This window comes from Rhinolophus hipposideros (assembly GCF_964194185.1).
Source record: "Rhinolophus hipposideros genome assembly, chromosome: 13".
Lineage (NCBI taxonomy): Eukaryota > Metazoa > Chordata > Mammalia > Chiroptera > Rhinolophidae > Rhinolophus > Rhinolophus hipposideros.
Window position 1 is genome coordinate 29,660,567 of NC_138059.1, and position 7,738 is coordinate 29,668,304.

Here is a 7,738-nt window from a genome sequence, read left to right on the forward strand (position 1 = left end):
TCAGAACCAAAAACTCAGAAAGAACTCTGCTTCATGGTTCAAGCAAACAATAAACAAAAGATATAAAAGTTAATTCCTTTATTACATTTTATTTTGGAGAGTTATTGAAGTTGCTGAAGCTTAAGGATATTGAAACAATTATAATTTGAGGCTGTTTTATGATGTTATGCAGTTTGAAGCAGGATGTGATTAAGAGGTAATTTTTCAGTAATAGGAAACAGGGAGGAATATCTAGAAAGAAATTTTGGGTAATTGCAAATGGACAACTTGCTTAATTCCTGGATTAATTATTAATATTGAAGGTAAAAATATTTGATAGTGCAACCTTGGTAACGAGTTGAAAATTAAATGTTACCTATTGTAGGGGATTTATTTTTTGACATTTCGTGACCTACATGTCCTTAAATGAGATTGTTTTACCCTAAATGATGAATTATTGAGGAATCATTTTAGGCAGTAAGCCAGAACAGGAAAAAAAAGATTAAAGTAGTGTCAAAGTCAAATGCCTACAGGGGCCAGGCAGAAGACATAGTAAATGAGGGTGGCCTGGTGCAAGAACAAGGGAATTAGTGGAGACAGGGGACCAACAGGGAGTATGCAATCCATCTTAAGGGGCAGCTGTTGACATAAGAGAATGTGGGTGATGAGATCTTCAAGTTTCTTTAAGTGACTTTGGATATTTGGATTTTATGTGACATCTCTTGATAATTAATCCAGCAAATAATTAAATTTTAAAAAAACCTATGAGTCAAATAAAACTCATACATGTCTGCATTCAGTTTGCAGACCATCTCTGGATTACCAGAAGGGGGATGACATTAATATTCCTTGAACACCGATTACATGCCAGTTAATATACATAAAATAAGTTTACGTCACAACTCTGCAGTAAGTACAAGCATCTCCATAACACAGTGAGGAAATTGAGACTTCCAGAAGTTAGGATATTATTGATAATCAACTTCCATGGGTAGCAAAAATGTCTAACAAGAAAAATAAACAAATCAAGTGATAAATGGACCACAAATGACTTAGCATGTTTAACACAATCTGTTGTTTAACAATAATGGGAGGGGGATGAAGGATGAAACTGGTATATTTAATAAAATACACACTTAGAGAAGAATGCATGAATAAGGTCATATTTTTATTTAGCTTTCATTGGACAATTTGAACAGAAAGGGCTCTGCATTTGTGGACTTGATTTCTAGTTCAAAATACTTGGGTTTTCCTGAGATGGCTCCGAGTTCTTTCTCTGCCTTGTGACCCTGTTTTTCTGCATTTCTACTCACAGTGGAAGGGAGGGGAATGGACCTTCAGATACAATGTGAAGTCACGGCAGGTGTCTTCTCTCTTAGGGCATTTGAACACAAAGTGCCAGAGGGGAAGGTTTTCAGGCCCAATGGCTGAGTTGGTATAACACTTGCAATACAGTGGAGAAGCTCTAACCATATAATTGCATTAGGAAATTGAATTCTTTTTTGTATTTTCTGAATTTTAAATATATATTATGTTTAAATCAGAAATAAACGCTGTTTTTTGAAATTTAGTTGATAGAAAACAGTGCACTCGTATAGCACACGTGATTTAAACAGTAAGTATGTACACATCTTAAAGAAACACCTTTCCTTGACAACTTTGTCATTAAATGTTCATTCATTCCATCCTTAACCCCTGAACTCAAACATTTCTGTCTTCATTCAGGCTTCTTAGCTTTCCTAGAATTCCACTAACCTTAGCCTCTTTGAAGACTCACTCAGAAGCACTGTCATCTAAAAACAAGTTTCTTCTCTTCTTGGGCCTGGACTTCTCCTCGACACTGGCCAGTATGGGTGTGAAATTCCTTCCAGGTCTGCCCTGGTGGAATTGCCTTTTTCTTCTCCAAGACTACCACCCATTTTCTTCTCTTCTGGTTTAGGAGTCATTCATTCAATTACTGTCATTTTTTCTGGTTGTCCTTAAATTTTGAATTAAGCATGTATAATTTGCCAAAGTTGAAGCTAATCAACATTGCCACATCTTTACGCCTCTCTCAAACCAGACTAGGACTGTGGAGTGACTTCACTTGATCGTTTTGCCCTGGGTTATACATTGTCTGATGTTTTAGTCTCAATTTTTTATTCCCTGCACGTAGTTATTATTGTTCTTGTTTTATATAATCATATATATATATATATGTATATGTATATATACATATATGTATGCACACTACATATTTGTATTTTCCCAAATGTTTACTGACTTCTTTGTTCACCATTGCTTTTTGAGCATTACTCCCTCCTTCTAAGTTAAATGTCCTTTTAAACATACTTTCTTCATAGTCCCTTCAGTAAGGCTCTCTTGATGAGGAGCTCTCTCTTATGTCTAAAAATGTCTTTATTACACTGTTTTTCTACTATGATAGGTAAATGATGTTGGCAGTGATTTTTCTCTCAGCGCTTTGAAAGTACTATTCCGTTAGTTTTTAGTTTCTATTGTTGATTTTGTTATTAGCCTAAGTGTTGTTCTTTTGTAGATAAACTGTTCTCTCTCTCTCTCTCTCTCTCTCTCTCTCTCTCTCTCTCTCTCTCTCTCTCTCTCAGAGTTTTGAAATTTCTTACATGTCAAGGTGTGGATTTAATTTTATTTATCCTGCTTGGGACTTGGTGTGAATATTGATTTTTATTGTAACCTCATCTTCAGCATCTTTTTACCAGGAGAGCCCTTGTGCAACCAGCATTAAAGGTGTGTTTTTCAGAGGAGAGAGAGAGTAAGAGAGAGAGAGAGAATTTGCTTCTGCTAGAGTCCTAAGTGTATCATAGGTCTAGGACAACATTCTATGTTAATGTCTTAGCTTGAAGATTTGCAAATCACAGGAGTAGAATACACTGGAGCTCCAAACTTATTAGGGTAAGCCATGACGAGACATTATCCCCACCCAGAGACTGGGCCAAAACAGACATTCTTCCTTGTCATCCCCCCATGCTGGTGGACGGGTATTTTCTAATTCTTATCTTTCCCAAGGATATAACCCTTCAAGGGTTGTAGCTACAAGCAGGGCTCTCAGTTCTAACTTTCTGCCTCCTCTACTGTCCCCTTGTGGCCATGAAATCCCAAGTGCCCTGATTACCTACCTAGATGGGGGCAAATACCCCCCAAAGCTGCCACAGCAGCAGCCCTGGCCCTTCTCTCTATTTCAGTTCCATCTTCTACTTTGGCCTTTGGATGTCTCTCAGTTTCTTAGGAGCTCATCTACATATTGAAAAAGATGTTTGTTGTGTTTCATCCCGCATTTAAAGTAATTTGTGGAGGGAAGGTTTTTATATTCTCTGACTCCCACCCTAACCCCAATAGTTCTGGAAATGGAAGACCATGTAGTTCCTCTACTCTTCCTTCTGTTTTCTCTTCTTCCATTGGATATTTCCACACCAAAGACTCCTCCATCTAGAATATGGACAGGAGTTCCTAACTTGATTTGGCATCCTTCTTTACACAATAAATCCTACTGCAAATCTCCTGGATTAAACATTTTATTCCAGCTACAGGTAATTATAGAGCTAGCACAAGAAGCCATTCCAGGAAGTAGATTCTAGGGACGAAACCCCAAGTCTTACCCCTTTGCTCGAATTTCTGCAGATTCATTTAGAATTTTTTAAAAAAATTAATTGAAATGGTTCCTGTTAAGGTTAAACCTCACCCACATTTTAGAGATTCCCAGGAGTTGGGGAGGAAAACCCTTTTATTGGGTACATTAAAATTGAATAGGAGGACCTAGTTCACAAAGCTGACTTTTGACACTGCTTTGATTTGCTTTACATTTACTCTGGGTGAAATTCACTGTAAAAGACAGCCTGACAATCCTGTTACAGGTGTTGGTTTTTCAGGGGTTTTTTGTGTGTTTTTGTTTTGTTTTGTTTTGTTTTTGGTTAAGGTCAAGAAACATTGCCTTAGGGTGTATTACTTTCCTGTAATTTAATTGAAATGACCCAGGTGAGCACTAAAGGAACTGGCAAGGAAAAAAATTAGGAGCTTTGAATTCATAGAGTGAGGAACAGGAAAAAAGGAGGGAAATGAGGAAGGGTCTCAATGAAGGGGGTGGAAAGTGAACACAGACAGGTTATAACCTTAGAAGGAGCAAGCTTTGGGATTGTATAATGGTTACCACCTGCCTGAAATTAGATGGCACTCTCAAAAAAAGGCAATTGAATAAAATTTAATGAAGGGACAATTTAGGAAAACCAACAAAAGTTAGTGAAGCACAGAGGGATGAGCAACATCCAGGTTATCTCACCCAGCCTGAAGAGGAAAGGAGAGGAACTGGTTGTAAGAACCTGTGGAGACCCATAGCTGTGGGAGACAATTGGGCTTCAGGAATGCAATTCCTGTGAAACCATGGCCCAGTAGAGAAGGAGGTTGCAGGACCCAGTTGCTCTCTCCTCCAACCCTTTGATCTCCCACTCGTGGTACCCGTTGGCTTAACACCACTAGAGGCCAGAGGGCAAGGGAGCTCATAGACGCAGTCAACAGAGGTCAGCTTCCTAGGGCAAGAGTGCTGTGGAGAAAAGTGGAGAGTGGATGAATCTGGAGAGGCAGACAGACTGCCCAGCACCACTGGACCCTGCACCACTGGTTGGAGGGCATGCGGATTAATGTGGGTACGGGGAACACACAAAGAGTGTTAGCACTCTTTGACTACCTTCTTTTCATTTTTCGCAGTCTTGCTTTCATGCTGCTTCTGCCTTTTCATGTCAAAATAGTACTTAAATGATTGTTGAAAAGGCACCAGTTTTGGAGACAGTCTTCCGGGGGTGGAAATGCTTTCTCTATTCCCCACTTGCCCCTCCCAGCTACACTCCTCATGGAAAGGTGACGAAAAGTCCTATCTCTGGCAAGCTGTTCAGCATCTTGGTGGCAGTCAGAATGGCACTGAACAGTACGAGCAGCGCTGAGTTGCCCTCAGATGGATTAAAATATCAGGGCAAATCTAGACTCCACCGACCTTGTCATTTCCCTGGTGGAATCCAGTCTTACCAGACCTCCTAGGTCTAGTACACCTTTCCAATTTAAGCTCTTGTGTCTGCATTTAATCACCAATCATTCCTCATTGGGCAGTTACAGAGAAAAGAGAAAAACAGATGAGAAGGAACAAGAGAAGAAAAGAGAGTGTGTGCGGCTTTTCCTCTGCCTTTCTTAGTCATTAAAATAATGCACTACTGATTTTCCTCTGCATGGGACCATGAGCACTTGAACCTGGCCAAGGGAGGGCTCCAGAGCCAACCTTTAATCACTTGTCAATTCAATCACCATGGCGTATAATATTATTCTCAGCATTTGATGAGGACATTATTCACAATGATTGATATCTTTGTGTGTGGACAGGGCTCATGGACCAAAGCTAGGCTAATGTTCCCTTTTAGGCTGCACATATAAAATGTATTTTCTAGTCTGTGGAAACAGCCACTAATGGAAGCATCTGGTGCCATTTGTGAGCTTGCCTTTTTTGGCTCTCTGGTCGGTCACTTCTGTAAAACTAGTCACCCCATTTCTGATTATAAAATACCAGGTTGGTCTATCTGCCCCTGTCATTTCTCAGCTAATCACAAATATCAGGTCCCCATTCTGGTAACAGCATACCAGGAGAGTAGACATCATAGGCTCTGATGAGAGTACCCCGTGCAGGGTCTCACACATAGGTGCTCAACAGCCTCTGTTGAATGAATGAATGAATGAATGAATGAATTAATAAATAAATAAATAAATGTTCTTCTGAGTTGCATTTACTACTCCAAAGGTGAAAGAGTATCATGATAATATGGTTGAAAATTTAAAAGCAATATTGGGATAATTAATAACGGTATTAATTTAACCCATTAACCTGCACGGGTTGTTGAAAATTAAATCAACTAACATATGTGAAAATCCATGGTAAAACTTTAAAACCCTCTACACATGTTAATTACTATCATTATAGATAGGTATTGTTGATTACCAGTCTTTCTGGAAAGAGCATGAGATTTGGAGTCAGAAGGTGCTCACCCCTTCACAGCCCCCAATAGTGTGACCTTGAAAAGTTGCTCAGAGTTTGCCCTCTGAGCCTTATCCCTCTCACCTGTAAAGTGGAGGTTTTAATAGTGTTATTTTCTTTCCACACACAGCTCAGAGGGTTGCGAAATGCTTTGAAGGTTGTAAAGCACAAGGAGAAGTTGATTTTTGTTTCTTCGTTTGGGTGATTAGTACACCATGATCCAGTGGACAGAATGTCAATGGGATGGATACACACTATTACCCCCAGGAGTGACATAAACTTCTCAGAAAGTGTATCCATTTGGGGCCAGGGCCATATAGCTGTTGAAGTTGTGGGCCCCTCCAGGGTGAATGCCACAGCCTTGCTGCCAATGTGGAATGTTCAAGCCAGTGGGGCAGACAGAGTTAAATCGGTGGATAACTTCTAACTGTAGTGTCAGGATACCACTCTCCCACCCAGCTCTTTCCAGGACTTCTATCAGATAGTGAAGTGGTAAATTTGCATTCCCTGGCGGGTTTAACAGTAACAACAGTGGACAGAGAATCAGAAGCTGAGTTCAAGACCTAATTGTTGTACTTTCTGGCCGTATGATCACAGACAAGTCATTCCTCATTGCTTAGCTAGAAAAAGAGTATAATGAAACCTGTTCCTCAGGACTGTTAGGAAGCTAAAATAAGTTTGTATATGTAATGTCATTTTGTAGACTGCAAAGCACCAAACAAATGTAAGTATTAGTATTCTTCCCAGACACTGAGGAGATGTTACTGAGCAGCGAAACGTCCTCACACGTAAGTAGCAGAATCAGAGAAGAAAACAAGCAAAAGACTTGGACAATTCACAAACTGGAATACCCATATCCTGAATCATATAGACTTGGCTCAGCAGTCCAACATAGGGTCCTGGTGGCAACTTCAGTGGCTGGAAATTTGAGCCTATAAAGAAAAGCCAAAGGGGTTATTTTCTCTACAGAAAAGACAGATGGGAGGAAACCTAATGATTTCCAAGTATATACAGGGCAACTATGGGAAATATGGCAAGCAGCTGCACAATGTCCACGGAAAATGGGACTTGCAAGTGTCCAGGAAGAGGATCTGTGGGGTAAGTAGGTTAGGACATTCCTGTACGATCCGGCAATGGAGTAGGTTAGAGCCAGCGCAAGAGCTGCTGTGACCTGATTATATACTCAGCTAGACTGTCCCTTCTAGACTTAGCCTGGGGTGCAGACACTGTCATGGAGTTTAACCATATTGAGCAAACATGGATTGACACTTAACGTTGAAACGTTTGTCTTTGTGAGATAGAGCTTAAAGGTGCCCATGCAACAGGGACCTTGCTTTGGCAGGTAGCTCACCCTGGAACTGAAATGTAGTTTAATCCCTAAATTAATTATTTGGGACAATTTACTACAGCCTTACGTAACTTTAAATATACAACAAAATTCAGAGATAGTCATCCTTCTTTATTCATTTTTAATCTATTGATCCGGTACTAGTGATAGTTATGTACAGGCAGAAAAACCCTGGCAGAATATGACATGGTCCTTTCCATAAAGAAGTGCACTGAGTGAAGGAAGGAGGTAAGCCCGTAAATAACGGTGGTACACAGTAGATGGAGCGTGAACTATGGACCTTCAGGAGAGAAAGGAGTTTCACCTGACTGCGGGGATGATAGATAACATTATAGAGAAAGTGGCATTTAGGTCAGGGACTAGGAACAGGCTGCTTTTGGCAGGAT